Source organism: Uranotaenia lowii, chromosome 2 (genome assembly GCF_029784155.1).
Source record: "Uranotaenia lowii strain MFRU-FL chromosome 2, ASM2978415v1, whole genome shotgun sequence".
Classification (NCBI taxonomy): domain Eukaryota; kingdom Metazoa; phylum Arthropoda; class Insecta; order Diptera; family Culicidae; genus Uranotaenia; species Uranotaenia lowii.
Genome location: NC_073692.1, coordinates 254,992,529 through 255,018,219, shown reverse-complemented (window position 1 = coordinate 255,018,219; position 25,691 = coordinate 254,992,529).

Sequence of the window (25,691 nt, the reverse complement as noted above, 5' to 3'; positions counted from 1 at the left end):
AAAATCAGTTCAGAGATTCCTTTCTTCTTGGAAAAATGTTAATATTGTTGTTTTGTGTTATGTGTGATGTGTTACATATTCAGAAATTTCTTAGGGAAATCATGCCAATCATTGATTAAATTGAGTGATTTTACTTCAAAATTAGCAATCAATATTACCAAAGTCATACGACTTTCATGATTCAGCCAAAGAAAGCCTAACTCATTTTATTTTTCAAATCAGTAAAACAATTAAATTATTTAAGAATGATCAAATTGAGTGATGAACCTATTCAACTTTGGCTAGCTTCACCTTAAATAAAAAAAAATGTTTATGCAAGTACATGAATTCGTTTTATTTATCCTTTTGCAGTTTTGTTTTTGTCAGAAATTTGTCGAAATGAAGAATTGCGTAAAGCTCTGTAAACTATTATTACCTAAATTTTGTTATAATGCGGCCCGCGGAAAGAATTTCAAATTAAAAGTGGCCCGTTGCTTCAAAAGGTTGCTTACCCCTGAATTAGAGTACATGAATATCACGAAACGCAAAGCTTGGTCAAGGGGTTTTGGAAGTTCATCTATGGATGTATTTGATTTTGATGTCAAAAGATCGTTCAAGATAGCAGGGACTAAAAATAATAGTATAGGCTAGATCTTATAATGCATATTCCAGATACCTAAATAATATCCACTTTTATCATGATAAATTATTTTTATTCACTAAGTGCTTCAATAACAATGATTCATTACACCGTAGTTGGCTTGCAAAGAAAATGGCAAACATAGTAATTGTCCATAATGCTGTCAACGAACTCAGCGCTTGGACTGCAGATAATTTGTTATTTAAAAAGAAGAAAAGACAATTTACTTTTATTAACTACAATACAAAAAATGTTGTTACTTATGAACAGAGCTGCGAAAGTTCAGGATATTTATAAATGATGAATTTTTTTAAACTATCTTAGTAGCGTTGATCATGAAGATTCGTATCTTAGTAGCTTTGCCATACTTTTCAGTCACGCGTTTAAACGACCAGTGATATTGAATGGAAAGAAAATATCACAGTCCCTTTGGTCACTGATAAAAGAGCGAACGAAATTGTCATGGTCATGGTTCTTTGTTGAGATTAACAACTTAACTGCAGTAGACTGAGAAACATGAAATGAAAATGAATAATATTTTCGGTTGCTAGGAGTAACTGCGAATTAGAAAAAAAAACAAATTTCAAACTCATTATTCAAGTGATCGTTGAAGAAAGCACAACATAAGATATCGGAGAAAAATGGAAAATTCGAGCTTTCACAAGAAAAGAAATTCTTGCCAAGTTGAATCTTTCAGCAAAATTGCTGAAAGATTCATCATTACATCGGATGGTGGACCTAGCAAGGACGGAATGGGCAGGGACGAGTGCTTCTTTCGTTGCGCCATGGACATCAATTCTGGGTGCCAATACAAGCAGCAAGGGGTTAAATGTGACATCGGGAATTTTATCCGGCATTTCCGATGCGTCCATCCTGTGGAAGGATTAGAAAATAATCTTTTTCGTGACGGAGATCATCCTCAGACAAAAAAATTAAGGAAAGCGACTCCGAAAGTTGGTGTTCAGCTGTCCAAAGCAACGAAGAACACTGATGAACTAAAAGCCCGAAATGCTGGTCAATGTCAAGCAGAATGCCTGTAAAAGAGCTGCTTTCGTGTATCAAATGGAGATGGACATTTTATCGATGTCGTATTCTAAATCTGGTTTGGAATAAATGGCGTAAAATTTTCTATAAGAATCATGTTTATTTTTTAAAATCAAACGAAATTGGCTGGGTTATTCGAAGGTGAATACTGATACATCCTGATAGTGCACCCTGTAGAAACCAGTTTTTTTTTTCATTTAAAAATGGTAAAATAAACTCAAAATTGTACTTTAAATTTGTAAATTTCTGAAGAATCATGAATTAAAAATGACTTGGTGAAAATTTTAAAATTTTGTATTGTAACTAAAAACCCAAAGTTAGAACCCAAAGAATTCCTGTAGTTCGAATTTCCCAACAAAAAAGTCATCTTGATAATTTTATCTTGATTGTTAAACTCATTTACGTTCTAAATCTGAATCTGAATTTTGAATATTAATTCTAAATCCTAATTCTGCACCTGAACTTAGAATTTGATTTTTGGATCTGTTTCCGAATTTCAATACGATTTTTGAAATTAACAAAAAAAAACGATTTCAGAATTTAAAATTGCCATTTTGAAGCTTTTTTTTTTGTTTATTTGAGACACTTTACCACTTTTGCGGCATTCGTGTCTGTTTTTGAAGCTTTTTGATTTTTAAATTTTGCATTAGATCCTTTTATAAGATAAACTCAGGATGGTTTCTTCTTTTTTTCATGTTTGGATGGCGTGGGGTTAATACTCGAGCTGATCGAGCAAAACTGTAATAGAAAATGTTTGTTGTGTTGTTCTAGAAGGACATTTTCGGTACAAAAATGCCCGCATCATGAGTGAATGTTCTAAACCCAGAAGCTTTCCAGGGACTCAAGTAACCTCTAAATTTCCTATGTATCTCTGATGGTAATTTTCCCAGTTTGAAGCTCTGCTCATTCCCTCCGCCTATTGTGTCGAAAGCTCGATTTGAAATCCTAAAGTTCCATCTTTCCAACCAATTAATAAATCAATCAAATGTAATCTGTCAGCCACTACAATGTTTCTAAAAGTTTCCAATTTTTTGCAATTCAAAGAGGTGTAAATATTTTCTGGCGAATTGTATACTTGGCCTTCCTGACTCTACATGCATCCGATCACTTTTTATTCTTTGTTGAAGTAAACACTACTGTTTTTGAGTAAGGAGAATCTCACATATGCACTTCGAAAATCCTGTAAGCGAAATTATGTTTTATTTTCGCTCGAGAAATATTATCAGAGCTGTACTTTCACAATAAACCTATTTCTGTAAAATCCATATGAAGATAGATCAGCAAATTCCTCTGCAAACGGTTTCAATTAACCATTTGAATCAATTGAACAGACATTGGATTCAGTTCTAGAATTTCAAAAATATTTATTAAAATGCTCTGGACCAGTTTGGAATTTTGTTGAAGGAAATGGACAGTGGCTTTTGAAGATTCAAAGAAAAACATCGTTTTTTTTCTAATTCGCTGAAAATAATTATTTCAACACGTTCATTGCGAAGCATTTTTTAAGTTTCGCTTCCTAACGTTCCTTCCTATCGGTCAGGTGGTTCAGGGGAAGACTTCCAACTGCCATGCCATGGCAAGTATTCTGCTGTTTATTGTTTTTCCCCAAGTCACGCACCTCTACCTTCCAGCCCCGCATTATGCGCTTCAACTTTTGCCCGTTATGTTGCACATCTCACCACGGATGTCAACTCTTTGCCACTGCCTGCTGCTAACGATGCTTTGAACCAGTGATTGAATTTTGCTGAGCATGAATTGATCAACCATCTCTCGCTCAACGCTTTACTCGGAAGCAAAGGTTGCTTTGAGGCAGCAAAAATGACAAAACCGATGATGCATACGCTCTCATATGGCCCGCCTTCAAGAAGCAATATACATTCGAGGCAGCGAATCCAAAAAACCAAACGAATGGCTCTCACTCATCTCCTGTTACATTCTTGAGGGAACCGAATTCAAAAGGCAGAGCAAACCCGAGTCTCCTCGTTTGTGCCTGGATCGAATACCCGAGGTTTTTCTGCTATTGCTATTATTGCACAGCAACCGCACGCAGGCAGCTAGTTTTTTCATTTCTTTTCCTCCCCTCTCCTTGCTCCATACGTTGCGGGCCTATGCAATGCAATAAGTTCGGTTGTTGTCGTTGTTGCCTCAACCTTTGCGGCGAGGTTGAGTCCCTCAAATTCAATAACGTAAATGAGTATGTGTGCCTCGTCTTCTTCATGCATCATGTAGCGACCGAACGTTGAGAGAGTTCGTTCTGAGCAGCGAACGGATAGTGTCTCTCGGAGCAGATCCTCCTCATGGGGGGAGGTTTGAATGAATGTATATGTATCGTCTCCTGTATTACTATACGAGGCCTCAAAGTGTGTATTTTGAATGCCTCTGATGAGAAAATGGTTGAGGATTTCAATCACTGCTTTGAACACAGAAACCAATCTGGCGGATCTCTTCTGGATGTCGGGACGCACCAATCAAGGCAATTTGGAAGTTCCTTTTCCTGACCACCAACGACCGCCCGTTCCTGCTTCAAGTCGTCCCGTGAATCGGTCAGGTGGTCAAGGGGAAGGCTTCCAATTGCCATTCTATGGCAAGTATTCTCCTGTGTTTTGTTTTTCTCCGAGTCACGCACCTCTGCATTCTAGCACCCAATCGTATACGTCGAATCAGTTTTTTGCTGCACATATATCTGAAATCTACCCGGATGCCAGCTTGATGCCACAGCCTGCTACTACAGACGGCCTCGATATCGACTCTGTTCCTGCGAATCTCTCTAGGACCTCGGGACGCACCTCCTTAAGCAATCTGGAAGTTCTTTTCCCTGGCCACCAACGACCGTTCGTTCCTGCTCCAAGTCGTCCCGTGCATCGGTCAGGTGGTTCAGGGGGAGACTTCCAATTGCCTAACTATGGCAAGTATCCGTTGGATTTTAACATTTCACCCAGTCATGCAGCTCTTGTGCCTGATGATGTTCCCTTTTCCAGCGTACATCGCACACAGACATCCGGATCGAAATCTTTTGATTCCATATCCTTTTACTACCAGAATGTCGGTGGTATAAATTCCTGCTTGTCCGACTACCTTCTCGCTACCTCATGTTCCTGCTATGACGTCATCGCCTTTACGGAAACATGGCTGAACGACTGCACACTATCTGGCCAGATATTCGGCCCTGACTATTCAGTGTTTCGCTGCGACCGTAGTGCCCGTAACAGCAAAAAGTCTAGTGGAGGCGGAGTGCTCATTGCCGTCAAGTCGAATCTCTCAGCGCAGCTCATCGACGATAATTCCTGGTGCGATCTGGAACTTGTGTGGACTCGCATCGATCTTGGAGATCGGAAACTGTTCGTTTGCGTACTATATTTGCCGCCCGATCGCTCTAGAGATGTTGCCCTAGCTGAGTCGTTTTCACGCTGCATCTCAAAAGTAAGCTCTTCTTGCGCCCCGGAGGATGACATACTCGTCATTGGCGATTTCAATATGCCCGGTTTGAAGTGGTGCTCCAACCATGGTAGCTTTTTGTACCCGGATCCTGCTCGTTCTACTTTTTCGACTCCTTCGAACATCATATTAGACTCCCTGAGTACAGCGACTTTGCGTCAGATCAACAGCGTGGTGAACGAAAACGGTCGTATGCTGGACCTTTGCTTTGCCAACGATGGGTCTCGTATACCGACCATTGAATTAGCTCCTGCACCGCTCGTTAAAGCAGTTCCACATCATCCTGCTCTATCGGCCTCACTTGAAGTAACTAAGTTGAACGCTCGTGTTGTAAATTTACCAGCTTTTTACCTCGACTATAAGAACGCCAACTTCGATGACATTTCTCGCATCTTGGCCACAATCGACTGGGAATCGGAGCTCGATATATCGGATCCTAACTCTGCTGCAGAAACCTTCTCGCATATCCTGAACTATGTCATTGATCGTCATGTGCCTAAACGTACTATCAGAGAAAATCTACGAACTCCCTGGGTTACGACTGAATTGCGACGACTGAAAACGGAAAAAAGATGTGCGCTTCGAAATTATAACGAACAAAAATCTCCTTACACCAAGTATATATATCGGAAGCTTAATTCGGCTTATAAAAAAGCCAGCAAACGTTGTTACCAGAACTACCTTCGCCGAGTACAACGTAACCTCAAATCCTGCCCAAAATCATTTTGGAAACATGTGAATAGTCAGCGGAAAGAACCTGGTATTCCTGCTCAAATGTTTCTGGATGACATTACGGCGAACTCTGATCGAGAAATTTGCGATCTTTTTGCCCAAAAATTTTCAAATATTTTCACTACAGCTTCCACATCCCCAGAGCATTTGGCTAGTGCTATCAGGAACATTTCGCCACTGGGCTTTTCATTAAACGGTATTGAAATCGAGGATGCAATCATCTCGAAGGCAGCGTCGAAGCTCAAGAATTCCTTTTCTACAGGTCCGGACGGGATACCAGCTTCTTTTCTAAAAAGTTTCATGCCTGTTTTGTTGACTCCTATTCGTCTTATTTTTCAAGCTTCGCTTGACAGAGCTACCTTCCCACTACTGTGGAAAGAAGTTTATATGTTCCCGGTCCACAAAAAAGGTGATAGACGAGATGTCAACAACTACCGTGGAATCTCAGCCTTATGTTCGATAGCCAAACTATTCGAATTAGTGGTCCTGGATCCCATCTTCTCGTTTTGTAAGAACTACATTTCTAATGACCAGCACGGATTCATGCCTAAACGCTCTACGACAAGCAACTTGTTGACGTTCACTTCTTTTGTGCATGAAAGCTTTGCTGCAAAATCTCAAACTGATGCCATATACACCGATCTGTCAGCTGCATTCGACAAAGTGAACCACGAAATTGCCATAGGGAAACTTGGACGCTTGGGGTTCGGTGGTACTTTACTTGGCTGGTTTCGCAGTTATTTGGCTGGGCGCAAACTGACTGTTAGGACTGGTGATACCTTTTCCAAGCAGTTTTCTGCCTCCTCCGGTGTGCCACAAGGAAGCCATTTAGGACCGATTATTTTCCTAATGTATTTTAACGACGTGCTTTCACTCCTTGACAGCCCAAAACTTTGCTATGCTGATGACCTAAAACTGTTTTACACCGTAAACGACTACGACGATATTAATTTTCTGCAAAATCAGTTCAACCTCTTCGCTAATTGGTGCGACATCAATTGCTTGCCATTGAATCGTAACAAATGCGCAGTTATCAGTTTTTCTCGTAAACGGCAGCCTTTGATTGCGGAATAGGTACTACCTTGGAGAACAGCCCATCGCACGCGTGGACCATATTAACGATCTTGGCGTCATCCTCGATAAGCGACTGGAATTCAAGACACAAACAAACTACGTAGTCAACAAAGCATCCAGAAGTCTTGGTTTCATTTTTAGAGTAGCGAAGGACTTCAAGGACGTGTATTGCCTGAAAAGCCTATATTGCAGCATTGTTCGTTCCATTCTTGAATACGCATCTGCCGTCTGGTGCCCCTACTACCAGAACGGCGCTGAACGTCTCGAGGCTATCCAGCGGCGCTTTTTACGATACGCCCTTAGGCATCTGAACTGGCAAGACCCTTTCCGCTTACCAAGCTACGAAAATCGATGCCGCCTTATCGACATTGACACTCTTCAAGCTCGCAGACATGCAACCCGTGCATCTTTCGTTGCTGATCTCTTGACATCGCGAATCGACTGTCCCACTTTACTGGAAGCTATTCCACTAAGTGTGCGACCCCGTGGTCTTAGAAATCAGGATCTTCAATTATATGTTCCCATTCGAATGAACAATTATGGAGCAAACAGCGCCCTCATCGGTGCAATGAAATCATTCAACCGCTTTTCCGAGCATTTTGACTTCGACGATTCGAGGGATGTTTTCCGAAGAAAAGTTCTAAGTGCGTTGAGAAGCCCGTAGCTAGACCTAAGTGTTTTGTTTTAATTTAATTTTAATTATAAGTCATCATTTGGATCTATATATGATCTGTTGATCAGAATAATAAATAAATAAATAAATAAATAAATAAATAATGTTCTCGCAGAACGTGCCAACTTTCTTGCGTTCGTGTTTTGCTTCATGTTTATAGCAGCATGTGTTTGTCCAGTTTTGAATGCCCAATATCTCAGACATTCTTCAAGGTTTAGGTTGTCTGCAACTTTTGTTACACTTGTGTTATCACGATACCCATCTTCCTCGTCATATCAGGCTACGTTTTTAGACTTTTGGAACATCAAAGATATCTCCAGCTCCACCAGTTTGATGCCGAAATTAAGTACATTGGAGAAGGTATTCTGAGCTGTTGTAGGATGATCTAAAAATATAAAGTTGGTTGAAAGAACTGAACTTTTTTGTATTCTTACCTGTTTATTTATTCCAAATTGACTTCTCCCTTTTCCAACCTTCGACGTCGACAGTAAAACGATCCAGAGGAAGGCAATTTTCCCTTGATGATCCTCGTCAACATCCTTGTGGCTTTTTATCGCTCAGAGTCGTTGGCTGAACCAGGCTTCCTTTCGATGCCCTGCTTGTTGTCCAACAATGTCAAGATCTTGTACAAGCCGGAACAGGCATAATCGGCATACCCGAAGTGCCGCACAATATCCGTTTTCGATGTAGAGGGGTACCGTTCTTTAAACGCGCCCACTTCTGAAAGCAGTGAATCTTCACTGTTTTCTTCTTCATGGTCAGAATTCGACTGATAAAGCTGTCATTTTTTTCGCTGATTCATCGGATGATCGATTGCTATGATTTGCTGAATATGATTAAATGTCCATTTTTACTTGATGCTAACGGTAATGAATTTGTGTGATTGATCAAATTTTTAATGTACATATTTTTCAAATTCATAAAACCAATAAAAATATAAATTTGCATTTTCGCTTCTTTTTCAACATTTTTCCACCCATAAACCCCACTTAACGCTAGAAAACATTTGAAAAAAAAACTGATGATGATGTTGGTGATACAGGCACTCCGCAATCTCCTTAGCGGTGTCCGATTCAGTCGACCGGTGGTCAAAATCCGACATTTATTTTTATTTATTACATGCGGATGGACTGTGAAAGGGTAAATTTGTTCAGGTTTCCAGACAATTATGCTAAACATTGTTAGTGCTTTCTGCGGGAAACATATAAGGGCCAGGCTATCAAATCCAGAGGAGCAAGGGATAAAGTTTCCTCATCGTCAGCTTTTTTTTTATCCTTTTTTCACCAATCAATATGGATAAACGGACGAGACCACTCGAATTATGCATTTTCAAGAAAAATCAATTCCCCAAGCACACTCTCAACAAAATTCGATTGCCACTTGTCTGCGCTCTTTATTTACAATGTTACCCTCTCAACAGCTCTTAAATTCATCATTATTGCTGCAATAAATAACAGAGATCAAATGTCTCGACTTTCCTGAGCCAAATGGGATGTTGGAACACCCAAAAAAATTTCCTATGCTGCAAATCAGGGTTTTCCTTTTTTTCTCGGGGTATGCGGATACCACCAAGAATACAAAGTGCAAATTATTGGGGTTTCACGCTTCCTTCTACGTTTATTTAAAGAGGATTTTTTTTTCATTCCTCCACGCAGCAATGTCTTGAGTTTTTTTTACCAGTATTTAAATATTCAAAAGATCATCATTCAGCTGATTTATGCAACGATTTCATCGGTGTAGCAGATTCCACTCTCCTGTAAACTGCTTACGACTGGAAATTAAAAAGACTCCGTACTCCTAGTCCTTTTTCGAAATACGCTGTTTTTTATCGATTTCTTGATAATGCTCTATTGATTGTAAAAACCCAAAGCATTGTTCGAATTTCACTGTCCATTCAAGTTAGCCAAACTTCAAGAAAAGACTGTCCAGAGAATGATTTAAGAAAAAAACAATCCCCTGCTAAAACCAAAATCAGTCAGTCGTGAACGCATATTTCATTGTGTAAAAGGCGCCAATTTATTTCAACTGTCACTTCACTGCCCCCAGGTTTCAACATAAACTTAGACTTTATTCTGCCTCCCCTTACCAGTGATTGCCAGCTTGAAGAAAACCCGAAATCTTCACTTGGAAAAACAAAATCCACCCTATATTGGCAAGTATTTAATTTTTTTCATCCGCCACAGCAGCCGGTTGCCTACAACTTTCCCTCCTTCGCAAAAGGAAATGAAAAAAGTACATTTAGGAGCAACGGCTGATGGAAAATGAGGATTCTGGATATTTTTTGCTCTCCCTTCAATTCCTCCTTCCGAATTTCTTTGTATTTTTGAGCTACACCGGATAGCCGATGTCGAAGATCGTCTCAGCTAGGTGTGTGGGAAAGGAAATAGGTACTCAATCAGAGGAAAAACAATGGAGCTTACCAGAGCAAAAAAAAAATAGAAACTGCCACTGTGGGTCATTTCGAAGGTAGATTTTCGAACTGAGGGGAGCAAAACTGGCACCAGATGTGTGTCATAAATTCTAATAGTTGCCCTCTTCCAAGTGTGAAAAATGACCTTGGGTTACTGACCTTCCCAGAAGTTATGGTTTTTGGTCGGCGCTTATGGACGATGTAAACTAACAAATTTTTGTTCTTTTTAAATTGGACAAAATTTAACTATCATTCATTTTTACTTCTTGTTCCTTCTGAAAAAAGTCAAATTATTTTAATTTCAAATTTAGTCAAATTTAGTAAGACAATTTTAATTTCCTAGTAATAAAAAACGATTTAAGTTTTGTTATATTTTTAAATATGAACTTTCAAATCATTTCAGAAAATTAAAATAAAAATTTGCAACATTCAAATTAAATTCTTATAAAGGAATGCAAATAACCGCTCTCACGCTCACCATATTATAACATGAACCCCCGTGTTTATGCAAAACTGTCTTTAGAAAGTAGACAGATTATTACTGTTGGTTATTCAATGAGGGAGGTATTAAAATTTTCTTATTATAATATACTTTGTAAAATTTATGTTATGCCAGCGCAAGAAATATTGGTTAGTTCTACAAGAATGCGACTGAATTGCTTCTATACAATTTCTATGGATGATTTTCCAGAAAAAAAACGAACAATCAGTGTGGAAAGAATAACCCGTTTTCATATAAACACTACAAATCAGCCAAAATGTTCTTAGATATAGTAAAGTAATAGCACTATTTATTTAACAACTAGCTGATTTTACCCGGCCTTGCTCGGGTTCACGTAAAATATAAATCAAAATGATAGACTTTTTGAAATTTTGGAAGCTTTGTTTTCATCATTATAAGAAATTTGGCCATGTTAGCTTTGGTTAGTCTTTTTAAGGGTTTTGTTTGAGGTTTGTATTTATAGAAATTTTAAATCATTTCCCTTGAATGGTCGGATATTCATCTTTTAAAAAAAATAAACCCATAATCTTCAGGAAGTTTGAATTGATTTAGTCTTATATTTTTTTATTATCAAATTTTTTTTATTATCAAATAGGGTTGTTTTATGAAAATTCTATGAATTTTTTTTTGAAAATTCAGTTTCTCAAGCATATAAACATATGTAAACGACCCCTTTTGAAGATCTCACTTCTCAACATGGATGATTTCCCCGTAGAATTCGAGTTTTATTTACAGAAGAACCCCGCGAGGGAAGAACCACCTCGAATAAGTGAAACCTCGGATTACACAAAATATATTCAAAATTTATTGGAATGATATTGCAAATGGTTTTGCAGATCATCCAGGCGCATAGCTCGGTAAAGACATGGTTTTGGTTATGCTTATTAATCGACGTTTTTCGCAAATAAAGACTTTAAACTCACCGAAAACAACGATTTAATACCATAACAATATATAAAGGTGATAAAACACAACTTTACATGGATTTTGTAAGAAAACGGAGGCTTGGGTTACGTGGAAGCTTGGATTACTGGAGCTAAAATAAGCGTGGTTCTACTGTACTTAGAAATTTCTAAAAGAAAACTACCACTAAAACCTTGTTAAAGACTCACTCTGCCTGCAGGTTATCAATTGTAGTTTTTCTTAAATGTTGGAAGTTCCGCTAATCTCTGATACGAAATCACCATTTTACAATGTTATAAAAAAAGTGTTTGAGTTCTGTTTAAATTATTTATTCTTTATCACAGCTATCGCATTGATCATCGTAAAGAGTGGTCAATTTAAAAATCTATAGATTTTTTAATTCGCGGCTCTAAACGGTTTTCTATTTTCTCGAAATTTTATGGTAGAATTATTGGCAACAAATATTAAAAAGTTATAAATTACCAAGTTTGTACCAAACTAAAAACTTCAGATTCAATTACTAAAAATTTCCAAGCGTAGGATTTGATTTTAACTTTTTTACGAAAATACATGTTTAGTGGTCTAATCCCCAGTTTAAATTTCAACATGCCTATCAAAGCGTTGAAATCGCAGCCGTCAACTTATAAATAACTCTGGGTATTCATATTCTAAAGGGAATTGTAAAAATTTCAAAATGGTTGGTTGCTTGAAGCTGGAACATTGGTTTTCAGCACTCATTCCAAAAAGTTATTCAGCTTTAAAAGTCATTTCATTTTGAATATGAATCAATGCATCCATACTCGCACACTGCATATTCTTGTAAATTCTCAACGCCTCCCAGCGGCGGTAGGGACCACTTTGAAAACCACTGTTCTCATCAATATATTCCTAAGATGCGAGTAGAATTTTCTTCTTCCTGGATGTAGGCTAAGATTGCCAGAATTTTTTCAGCACGTATCCGGGCCGGACAAACCGGTCAATTTTATTATAAAAACCTGGCAAAATCCGGGCATTCGATTTCTAATTGACGACCATAAATCCGGGCAATATCGGGCAAATTTTGTCAAAACTCTGAAATTACTCAACAAAATCGAGAAAAAAAATGAAATAATAAATTTTTTCATCAAAACTCATCGATAGATTTTGAACCGTATTTTAGGGTTCCAAAAAACCTTTCATGATTATTTTTATAAAACTTGCTCAAAAAATTCGTTTTTGAGGTGTTTGTTGTTTTTTTATTTAATTTGGCAAAATCCGGGCATTTCTCGATGAAATCCGGGCAACCGGGCCGGGCCGGACTGTTCTTAAATTTAGTATCAAATATTCGGGCAAACCCGGATAAAACCGGGCAATATGGCAACCTTAATGTAGGCTCATTAAATCATCTAAGAACCTCGTGCTTCTGCCCCGTGCTACGAACAGTATAAAGTAAAATCCCGACAAAAAAATCGCTATCTATAGTAGGGGAAAGTCGGGTAAGACGGACACAGCGGGTAAAACGGACACTTTCTATATTCCGAAAATTACAATGTTTGGCACAAATCTAATGATGGGAATATGTTTGCTTAAGTGTATAAACACTTCCAAGACTCTTTGTTGATTAACAGCAAGCAAGTCCTCTTAGTAGTAAACAAAACAAACGAAAACTTTGAGGACGCACCATTTGATGTAATTTTTGCTGCTCAGAAAATAGTCCAGACCTCGCATCATTTTCGGAAACTTCAACCGTTTTCTACGGTGGAATGTTCATTATGCTTCTTATTGGCCACCCGAAGAAAAAACCAGCGATTTTTGTAAACGGGCTTAAACAACTAACGTTTTGAAATAAAAGTTACTAGGTCGGGAGAGACGAAGAAAAACTGTTAAAAGTGTCCCCAGTGGAAAAAGCGCATATAAAATAGGGAATTCCGAAAACCACGTTATTTCGCAAGCGGATTCGGACCAGTGGGTTCCATTTTGCTTAAAAACATTCTCAAATGCTTAATTCACGATTATGTGTACTTTATGTAAAAATTTTTCTAGCAATATCTAACTTTTCTACGCAGTGTCCGTTTTACCCGACCATTTTTTAAAAGTGTAAATTGCAAGCATGTTTTAGATTGCTATAAAAACAGTCTTGATGCAGGAAATTTACTTATGCCAATGATAAATGTGATAGCAAAGAACCTAAACTGCTCATCTGCGCGAAAACTGAGATGAAAAAAGCAATATCTGATTTTCTATTGCGATTTTTGCTTAGGGTGTCCGTCTTACCCGACTTTCCCCTACATGGAAAATAACAGGTAGGCTATTGCGCTTAACCTCTCTCGAAAGCTCCGTGTATGTACACAGCATACCTACTTGCATACCAACAAAAATAGTTATGAAAATTTGGCAGTTCAATTTGGAATAGCAATCAAAATTGTTAATTTTTCCGTAGATAGCCAATCGATTCTTTTGAAAAGGGCTTCAGATTAAAGATTGATTCTTCAGGCTCATCGGAAACTATTTTTTGCATTGGATTTTCGGATCTGAACCATAAATAATGAGCATTCAAAAGTAATTTTCATCGTCGTCCCTCTTTTTTGAGAGCAAGCAATGTAATATTTTCTTCTGTCTATGTTAAACATTTGATAAATGATCCAAAATACTCGTATTTCTGTGATGAAAAGTCAATTTGTTTGAATTTTTATTAAAATCACAGAAGAAAAAGGCCACACAAGGCAAAAATATCACCAAATTTTAGTTTTAAATCGAGAAAAAGTCCATAGCATATTTCATTTAGAGGTGTTCAAAAGCCAAATATTGTTCGTTGCATTAAAATGCATCAGTGCATATTTTTCTCATAATTTTATTTCTTGTCAACTTTAAAAAAAATGTGTTTTTTTGATAAATTCCATACATTTGTCAGTTTTTTCCATAACTATTTTTCGAGGCCTCTTACCAATACGTTGAAAGAGAGCGGAATGGCCTACCTTGTATATTTCAAAGTACTATGATCGCTATCAAGTTTTTAATCATTAGCAGGCTTTGGGTTGCCGTCCACTACACGTGAACTCTGGATGTTCGTTTCTAATGCCCGGCCCATGGTGATGGTGAAAAAAGCCCTGCTAAACGAATTGGTTAACAAAATGGGTGCCATGACCTCTGGTTCGTGTGAATAAAACCGAAAGTTGAATGGGAGGGTCCCTTTCCTTACGTGGGAGGGGCTCAAAACTATTACTAAAACCTTACCATGGTCCAAACACATAACTGTACCAAATTTCAGCAGATCGGCTAAGCGGTGTGAATTTGTATAAGGTGCATACAAACAAACAAACCAACAAACATATATAGTCCAACTCATCTTTATATATTAGAAGAAGATAGTAAAACACGAATCAATTGAAACTGTAATAGGTATACATTAGAAAAATTAAACAAAAATCATGCCATTGTTGAAGCATTTCTCCTCTGCTAAAAATTCTTCAAAAATCTGAGGTTCTTAAAAACGTAATATAAGAAACAAGAATTTTTGTTCAAAATTTGACATACTTTTTCGACCGCACGAAAAAAACAGACTTTTTATTTAAATTTATAAATACTTTTATAATTCTGTTACCTGTCTGGGGTAAGATGCGATAAAACGCAAATCAAAGAGACACCTTGTAAATCTCGTTTCCATGTGCTGGAATATGATTGTTTTGCAGCACGCGTTTGTAAACATTGAAATTTCATTCATGCAAAAATTTATTTTTATGATTTCAGCTAGGTAGGTTAAAGCAGAAGTTAAACAAAAAAAAAACAGGAACTCCAGAAGGCATTTCTAGATGAAATGGCAATTGCTGTTGATTTTCCAAAACAAGGTGGCGGAAATACCAACAACAAATTATTCAGGAAGGAATAACATGCGGATTTGAAATCGACACCAGAAGATTTGCAGATTATGCTTTAGAAACAGCTAATTTGTATATTCGCCTGTATCGATGGTGTCCCATGACACCAACAATGCACAAAATTTTGGTTCATGGAGCATAGATGATTCAAAATGAAATTTTACCCATTGGAATGTTGTCTGAAGATGCAGGAGAAGCTAAAAACAAATATTTTAGACATTTCGGAAAAACTTTCCTAGAAAATTTTCGAGAAAAGATTGTAATCGGGATATTTTAAATCGACTCCTTTTGAGCTCAGAAAAAATAGTATGTTGTCAGAAGAAACATTGAAATTATTACGATGTGAAATATCACTGGATGAAAACGCTAGTGAAGAAGACTAGAGCATTTATAAAAACCTGTTTTTGTACAATCGTTTTTTTTTAAATTTTGAATGTTATAGTGTTATTTGTAAACAATAATCGTTTAATTTAATTGATGACATCCCCAAATTGTAAACAACAATTAAACCTTTATTTCTATCATCTTTCATTTCATTTCGTTTCGTTTTGATGGATTTTTATAGAAGACTAGCAGACCCGGTAAACTTCGTCTTACCATGTCCAACTTGGCGTCTATTTTCCATTTTCTCTTTGTTGTTTGACTTTAAAAAAGCATCAAATCTTGAGTTGTTAATCGTCTCGCTTTCTTGAACATGTCCTAGTTTTTTTTACATATCCATATTTTCCGTTTGCTCGAATTGTTCCGCCTAATTATCTCGGAATCAAATCTAAGAACTTCAACTCAATTCTAAGGGTCTTTTCATAAATTTATCAAAAAACATGCATTTTACATGAATACTTTCCTTTTGCATTTCTTTGATTCGGATGCTTTGAATATTGTCGAATGGTATCAGGTATCAGCTTCCCGTTGCAAATTCGATTTTTTCAGCACTCAACGTATCCATCAAACTTGGCAAGCCTCATGCTAAAAAAAATCCACTCTTTGAAACTTGTTCCATAAATAAACATATGTTGATTATCTATATCTATGTTTCAATTATTGTATACCATTAAGTTGATTTACTCCGCTTTGCTCGAGTTCACTTTAAGGTTGAAATCGAAATCAAAAGTTTCTCATTTATTGGAATTTATTGCATATCAAACTCTATGGAAGAAGAATTTTGGATATCGCACAACTTTTGGAGTATTTTCCCAACATTCTGCCTAGCGCAGCACTTTTAGCTCCCGAATATTTAGCTTTGGATGGTATATTTTTAAGAACTGAAGAAATAATAAACATTTGAGAAATTTTTTTAAAAACCATTTTCAAGCAGATTTTTGTTCACTATCCTCACCTTTGGAAGCAGTGATCATTAATATCCATATTTTCATCAAAATCATGCCCAAAAATAAAAGTTCGCCCTTTTTTTATTTGTTCGAGCAAAGAATGCAAATTAAATTCCTTTGAACATTAACCCAATAAATCAATTAAACGATTGGTTTTGAAATAAGAAAAAATATGTTTAATTTTTTTGTTATTCAACCGAATTACAGCATTTATATTTTCTTTTTTATCCTAAAAGACACACCTGCCAATTTAAACCATTGTTGTCTGATTTAAAATTTCCCTGAACAGTGTTGAAGATGATCTGCGATTTTATTTAAAAATATGTGATATTTTCAAGATTCAATAACATTCAATTGGAAATTAAAATTAAATACATCAAAAAGAACTTATCTGTTAAGGCTACGATGATATTATTCATTCTATTTTCTGAAAATTTTCATGTAAATTTACATCGAAACCTTAAAAAAACATTTAAGTGTCTTTTTTTATTATAAATTGTTATTTTCATTAAAGAAAAATCGGGGCCAGAACAAATGGATATCATCACAGTTCATCTTTCATATTCTTTCAAAAAGAAAAGACTTTAAAATGAACTTAATACTTGTTCCTGTTTGTCTTTTTTATCACCGTTCATTGATATATCTGCAGTTTTTTTCCAGAATAAAATAATGGCTGGTACTTCAATTTCACTGAACACTGTTTTACCATAAGACCTTCATTTACAAAGACATTTAATAATTTTGAATATTTAGAGAAAAATTAATATATATTTCATGGTAAAAGGCGCGTTGCTACTTGTTTCACCGTGTGAAATGACAGGAGTCAATATTATTTTCAACACTTTCAGGTCGTAATAAAAACTTATAAAAAAAAATCTGCTTCTGCTACCAAAACAATTATGCTTCTGGAATATTAATAACAAAAAAAATTCAACAAAAAAGCGGATCTAAACTCTCTTCTATGTAGCCAAAATATGTTATACAAAAACACACGTTAATGTTAAGTCCGTACTTGAATTCTGTGTAAACAAACAGGGAACCTGTAAACAGATTTTCAGTGAACGATTTAAAAAAAGATAAGTTTATTTAGTCAGGTTGTTTATTTGGGCCCAACCTTTTATAAATTAAGAAATAATGTATACATGTTTGTCAATGTTGAACTTTTGCACTTCTTTTCATAAACATCAATCCTGTATAATCCATTTTAAAGGACAGGCCCTTGTACAGTTCATGTGTCTGTTATTTTTCAACGGATTTTGTGGTTGTTCTGTAAATTTAAAGGCGCTTGATACACCTTGTGCAGTAAAGCACATTTGTGCATGTTTGAAACATGTTTCTATGCGTATTGGATTATAAACCAAATCTTTCCACTTTTCTTTTTTTCAAATGTCCGTAAATAACTATTTTTATTATCATTTACGTTATTTTAAGCAATTTCCGACCATTTTTAGAATTTTAATAGTTTTTTTTCTCATGTTTTTTATGCATTGATTTGTTTTCTTGTCATTTTTGCTGTTTTTTTTTTTCGTACTTCATCATTTTTCAGTTGACTTTGTCATTTTTAGTCTTTTTATTGTATTTGATTTTGATTTTTTTTATTTTTCAACTTTTTTTTTATTTTTGAATACTTTATAACTTTCTAAAAAAAACTTTTGTTTTTGTTGTTGTATCCTAACACCATTTCTGAACGTAAAAACGTATGTTTGGTGTTTGTCTAAATTATATTGGTCCTGTTATAGAGAAAACTTAAAGGTTATGTCGCTTCTAAAAACCGTTCGGATGTTGCCAAAATCGAATATTGCCAAAAACGAACGGGGTCTGTATTTCACATGCATTAGTACTAAATTCATATTTTTCAGACAACAATTCCTTCTTTTAATAACACGAATTAAAGTTTAATTTTTTCAAATAGTTTAAATGGTTTTGATTTGATCGGCAAAATATCAATCTAGGTCACATCTAGGCGTCATTTATTACTCTGTGCTGTACAAATGATCTAGAAATCAAGAAGAAAAAAAAACACATCTTGGCTTCATATGGCCACCACATGCATTGAAATTATGCTTGGTTGAAAAATGCGCGCCCAAATATTTCCAATCACAATCAGTGTGCTATGCCATGGTTACTATCCTCTTGCGACGTTGGCTCGCGACGTCTCGACCATGGAGACGAAAAACAAACCGCCCGGCGTCCAAAAGAAAGAAAATGTCGTAAAAATTGAAGGCCATGACTTTAATTTGATTCAATTTATTACAAATTTAATGATTACGGACAATTGATGCGACTTTTTGTTGTTTTTATTCGATATAAACCGATTCGCATGCCTACAGAATATTCTAAAAATAATTTCATTTGAATCGGTTGGGTCATTTCGGAGGAGTAGTACTACAAACACCGTTACAAGAGAATTTTATATAATAGATTTTTCGACTGTTCTTGGGGAAAAAACCTATTATTAATAGGAAGTTTGCAAACTTCCGCTAAAAACCGTTCCTTCATTCAAACATGATTCTGAAAATTATAACTTGAATAACAAAATCCATTCATAAAATCATACGAACTCGTCCGAACTCTTGATGTTTTAACTGTCCGAAAAAAGGCAATTTTCACCATATTAATTGTTTTATCTAATTTGGAAGACGATTTTTCCTATTACAATGTTCAACAAAGTTGTGTGGTTTTGCAATTCAAACAATTTGTTTTGATATATTAAGTTTCCAAATCATACACAAAAAAAGTTATTTAATAAAAACTGAAATGTACTTATTAATTTTTTAAAATGCTTGTAACTTTTTTGTTTCAAATGCAATTTTCATGATGTCTTCGACAAAGTTTCCTAAAATTACATGATCTATAACTTTATTGAATATGTCAAAATTCAAAACTAAGTATTTCAATAAATAATTTTTTTTTATCTCCCTCCTTAGTAAGTTAATTACATTTTACTTAACGAAATATGAAAGATCATTCAATTTACTTAAAATGTCTCGGGGCTTGAACGGACTTCCAAGATGACTAGCTGAGTACAATGGTTCCAGAAGCCTATCCATGTACAAAGGATTTTGGCTTGAACTGCATGTGCATGCGAAAGAAGATGGCGGACGTCGCGGGATACACTAGAATTAAAGATACACTCATACGTACACACACACACACACACACACACACACACACACACACACACACACAATTAGTTTTTAGGTTCTGTTTTTATTATTAAGGCTATGATCATTTAGTATCCGGGCAGTTACAAACGTGTGTATTTCAAAAACTATTCATTTAATTGAAAAACTTTCTATGGAGCAAATGAAGGTGTTAATATGACATTTATTGTAAAAATATAAAAAAAAATGTTTATCAATGATTTCAAGAAATACTCTAACTTTTTCATAAAATCTCTTTTCTATCTTTGCACACTTTTTTCAGTCATGTATTGATTTTTTTTTTTTACCACAAAAGCAAAACCTTTCCAAAATCATGATATTTTACACAAACTCACCTAGGAAAAGCAATTGGAATCTGGTTGGAACCTTTTCATGAGTAGGCATCTCGAAGAATTTGATATCTTAAATCCGGTTTTAACATAAATTTATTCATCCATCAGAACACATTTGTCATATTGCGTAAAACCCGGATGCACAGATTGCGATCTTTGGAACTGATCATTATTAGTTATATACTTGGTGTCTACTAGTCAGGCAACACTTTTTGCCTGCCAGAAATGGATGTTTTGCATTATTTAAGGAGTCTACATTCAGTTATCCCCAATAACCATAGACATTTTACCATATTTAAGATCAAGGGTTGCACTCCGATGGTTGGTTTGAACTTCTTGTGGATCCTAGAGTGGCTCCTTATACTTCTTAACCATTTGGTCCGAAAAAAAATCAGAAAAAATCAACAGTTCATGAGCTTTCAAGTCAAAAATGAAGAATTTTTGAGGCGCAAAGTGCGTAAAAGGAGCCAATTTGTGCAACATTATTTTTACCATGTCTTTTTGCATCATAAATATCTCAAACACACGTTAACTTAAAAATCTATCAAAAATAGGCAAGAAAGTCCTTTTCATAACCAACACAACGCTACTAAAGTTTTGCATGTCCGTGCTCTATTAACGTAGCTATCACCGGAATAAAGTGCCCGGATACTAAATGATCATAGCCTTAGTAAGTTTTAAAATAGTATATAAGTAGTTTGGGTAAGTTTAGAAAAATAAAGCATGAATTAAAAATTAACGAATTTTACGCCAAACACTCATTTTCTTTTGAAATTATTTTTGTTAAACTTTGATTCCCGTAGCTGGGGCCTGGGCGAGAATATTTGGACAATCGTATAGTATGCTGCACGCGAACCCGGTCGATTCCGAGCCAATAGAAGGGTGAAACCTCAGGTGAGTCGATCCTTTTTTTTGTCTCAGTCTCATGCGAGAAGAACAATTCTTCTGATGACAAGCTAATGCAGCACCTTTAAAAAAATTATAAAAAATTTTATTCGATGGATCAAAACAAGCTCCTATAACGAAGTGTGTTTTAATAAAAAAATCAAATGCTTTTTTTAGCTTATTTCCATAAGGCATTTTTTTTCGAAGAAACACCATACGAGAATTCGTTACAATTGTTCCTCGCCAACGATAACAACAACACTGAAAAATCGTTACTTTCGTCAATTGTTTTCCATTCTATTATTTCTTCTAAGATCGTTCGAAGTTTAAACTTAGATGTTCTTGCCACGCGTCAGTAGTTTTTTTTTATTATAGCCAATGCTATGATGAAATCTGAAACAAAATAATAAGAGATAATAAAACCGATAACCAGCAATTACGAAATATTAAAAAAAAAATCAGCTTCAGGATGTAAGCAACACTCTGAAATTGAAAAAAAGATCTTAGGCGCAGTCGTGTAAAGGATACATTTCAAATCTCATGCTAAAATAAATTCTACACAAGAAAAAAAAAGGTTTTTCGGTTTTTTTAATATATGCATTAAATAAATAATTACCTAACGATAAGAAACAACATTAACGTCGTCAGCAACTATAGGAACTCTGGAAAGAAAATATAAAATATGTAATGATAATTAGTTTTGTAATAATTAGTTTCTTTCTACTTGATTTTTTTCTTTATAAACGCTCATTTAAACTTCACGTAAAAATTTAACTTCGTCAATAACTCAACATCGCGACGTGCTTCACGTTCCACACGTAGTGATTCGTTTGAGTTCGGAACCTGAACTCACAATTGGTTGCCTTCTTTTTGTTAGTTGTTGTAACACTTTATGCTTAATTCCGGACCGAATTGAAGGAAACATGTGGAAGCGCTCTTTTTGAGAACGGAACCTTTTTTGTAAGTGAGCTCGAAAGGGAATTGTGAACAGTTTTTTAGCCATGATTCAGAACGACGAAAAAACTACACAGTTCACTTTCGAGCTCACTTCCAAAAAAAGCTCCGATTTCGAAGGAAGCACTTCCAACCATTGTTTCCAGTTCGGAACGTGTTGCATTAAGCAACCAACAAAAGTTCCGCGCTCGCACAGAGTGCTGTTTTTCCCTGCAGCCTAATAATTTTTATTTTTACTTACCTTAATCCACCATAATAATTTAAAACAAAAAAACATGCTTCCACGAGACCACCATGCCACTTCTGCCTCTGTTTTTTGGTTTGTATGACAACTGACACTTCCGACTGTTCCGCTGAACTGAAATTTTTGTCGCCAAAAAGAGCTAACTTCGCCAACGGTTTGTGTCTCTGCTTCTGTAAATGTACTAAAGTAACCAGCAAATGGTTTTTTTTAACTCAAATTGAGCAAAAGTCATGACAATTTGGGAAAGTGCTAACTGATCAGTAAACAAGTTTTTTTACGTAGAATGTATTACGGCAACACTATAGGGAGGCAAATTGAAATTCGCGAACAGATCTCGCGTCACGAAAAACGCCTCTTTCACGGACATCTTTTCCGTACATTATTTTGGGTCGGCTATGTGATGGTACACCAATACTCCTTCAGCACGGGTACGGATGGCACGGAAATCTTCCCCGCGAGGATGTAAAAAGAAGTGGTGTTCACTGCCTCAAGCAGTGATGTCAACCTTCCAGATTTATCTGGATCTTCCAGACTTTTTGGACTTTTGTCAGACTTTTTTTAAGTTTCCAGACATCCAGACTTGTGTCATTGCTTCCAGACAATTCCATACTTTTAAGATTGTACATAATTTTTTTGACAAAACAGTCAAAATTAAAATTTTTGTTGCAAAATGGCAGGAAATGATTCGAATTAGTAATAGTAATTAGTTAAGCATGGAACGTAGTATTGTCAACACCACCACAATGGTCTCAGGCATTGATAGTGTATAGAATGTATGATTATTATCAAGTAATGAGTAATAATTCCTGCACACTACAATATTGCAATCTGCCTTTTCAGCTTCTGATTAGTGAGGTTGCCCAGGACTTTAAGACGGATCTGCAATTCCAGAGCTCATGGCATTGCAGGAAGCTAGCGAGGCCTACTCGGTCGGGACTGTCCGAGGACGCCAATCTTTGCGCCTTCCACATCAAGCGGGGGACTAGAATGTCGACAAATATTCAGCTGGTTCATCGAATTCAAGGACTTGCTCTTGCTTCATTCAACAAACGGCTCTTTTTCTCAATCTAATTTGACAGTTAGAAAACCCTACTTTTTGTCTTTTTGTTATTGAAGTGGCTGATTTTGAAAAAAAAAACGAATAGGCATTTCCTGATATAAAATAATTTTAAAAATTTTTAATGTTTTTGATTATCATATTTATCATTTACTTTCAAGTGGCTACTTATTGTTTAAACATTTTAAATTTATTCATTTTAAGAAAAAAAATTTGGAAGTAAATATGTCCATGCACGTATTTTCATAAATCAGTAACAACTAAACATTGGCTAACGGCTAAACAATATACTTTACGTTCAAGTAAAATTAGTTTAATTGGCAGCACTGCTTCTGAAAGCGTTTCTTTCAAGCGTTTGATACAAAGCTTGAAGAATGCAGTTACATAACTGTAGGCGCAAAAATTTCAATGAGATTGGCTTTTGAAGCCACTTATACGTATATTATATATTATTCCGCCATTAACTATGCAACTGTCAAGAGTTGTATTTTGTTTAAATGACCACTAAACTATTCATATTCATTCATATCAGTTCGATCAACTTAATTCAAGTACCTATACAAATGTACCTATTACGAAAAGTATATTGATATAGGATAGGCTGTCGTAATTCTACGTAAACTTTGCGGTCGTTACTAATGTACAACCTCTTCAACTTTTTGCTATCGAATTTTCCATTTTTTTTTTGTCAAAAATGTTTTTTTTTTTAAGAAAAAGCATAATGGTGCTGCATACATTTAGGGGTAAAAAAATACTACAATAAAACAAATAAGAAATAAAACCCGAGTGAAAACAAATAAGGAATATGAGTGTGGCAAGCATCCTGCCTATGTGTAGTCGGATTTTCGCATTTCACTGGTTCCATTCAAAGTCGCATTCTTCCTGATTGTCTCTGCCAGGGCCGCACCTTACGTACCATCGCGATGCTGTTGAAAGGGCCTGACCAGTTGTCATCTTTGCCTGCTGTTTTATTTCGGTTCCGCCAGTATCCGGTGGTAGTTTTTGGAGACATCCGGGAGATGTACCACCAGATCCTGATTCGTGAAGCTGATCGAAGCCCTCAACGGTTCCTGTGGCGGTCGGATCCGAATCAACAGCCAAAAGTTTTCGCCATGGACGTGGCAACGTTCAGGTCGACCAGTTCACCAGCGACGGCCCAATACGTTAAGAATATCAACGCCCGCCTGTTCGCCGATAAGTATCCTGCAGCCATCGAAGAAGCAATCAGTGGTCATTATGTTGATGACTATGTGACCAGTTTTCGGAGCGTGTCTGAGGCAAAAGAAGTTACTTCCCAGCCACGATGTCATGCAGTTTCTTGGAGAGGCTGAGGCACATCCGGTGAAGAACATGTGCCCAACTAAGGGTGAAAACTCCGAACGTGTGCTTGGTATTTTGTGGGATACGGAACACGATGAGCTGCGGTTCCCAACGAAGATGCGGGAAGAAATGGCGAAGTTAATCGCTACACAGGAGAAACCAACGAAGCGACAGATACTCCGGTGTGTAATGACAATGTTCGATCCACTGGGTCTTCTAGCACCTTATCTGATCTTTGGCAAGATCATTATCCAGGAAGCCTGGCGCAAAGAGCTCGGCTGGGACGAACCGGTGGACGATGAAACGCACCAGCAGTGGCTGAAATGGGTCCACATTAGGGTGTCCCAAAATTGCATAACTTCTGGAAATCTGGGGGCTCACCCTCCAAATGGTAGATTAGGATGTGCAGAACAAACTTTTGTATGGAGCCGACAAAAAAAAATCATGTTTAGAGGTTACGCAAGCGCGATCTTTAAAAAAAAGTCCACTTTCAAAAGATTTGATTTTAAATCAATTCTGGGTCCAAAAATTTTCATAAATTTTATATATTTTATATTTTTTTAATTTTGTTTGAGTTAAAAACTACACGTAAAAAATACAAAATGAACCGAATTTGTATCAAAATGTAAAACTAGCAAGCTATTTTCAAGACAAAAAAATTTTTTGGTCCAAAAATTTCGAATTCAACTGACCAAAATGTGTACCAAGCGTAGAATATTTTTGATACCAATGCCATCAAAAGATGCGGATTTTTGTGCACTTAAACTTTGCTGAACAAAACATGTAGTTTGTATCAACGTGTGAACAGCTATTCACGATTTAATGCTTAACAAAAATCACAATTTAGGATATTTTTTATTTAATTTATCAAATTTGTCTTAATAAATACCTACTTTAAAATCAAAATACATGCAAAAAAAGACTTTGATGGTTTAAAGGAGTCACCAGAAGGCCATATGCCGAATTTGAGCAGAATCGGACAACAGGAAGGGGTTGCACTGAATCTCAAGTGTGAAAGGGATTCTGAGACATAGTGTTCTAAAGAAGCATAAAAAACTGGCTTTTCACCATACATTTTTGTCTTTAGCAATCGATTGCTTGATTATGAAGGTTTTAATAAAAATTTCAATTAAGACTAACATTTCACTTGAAGACTGCAAC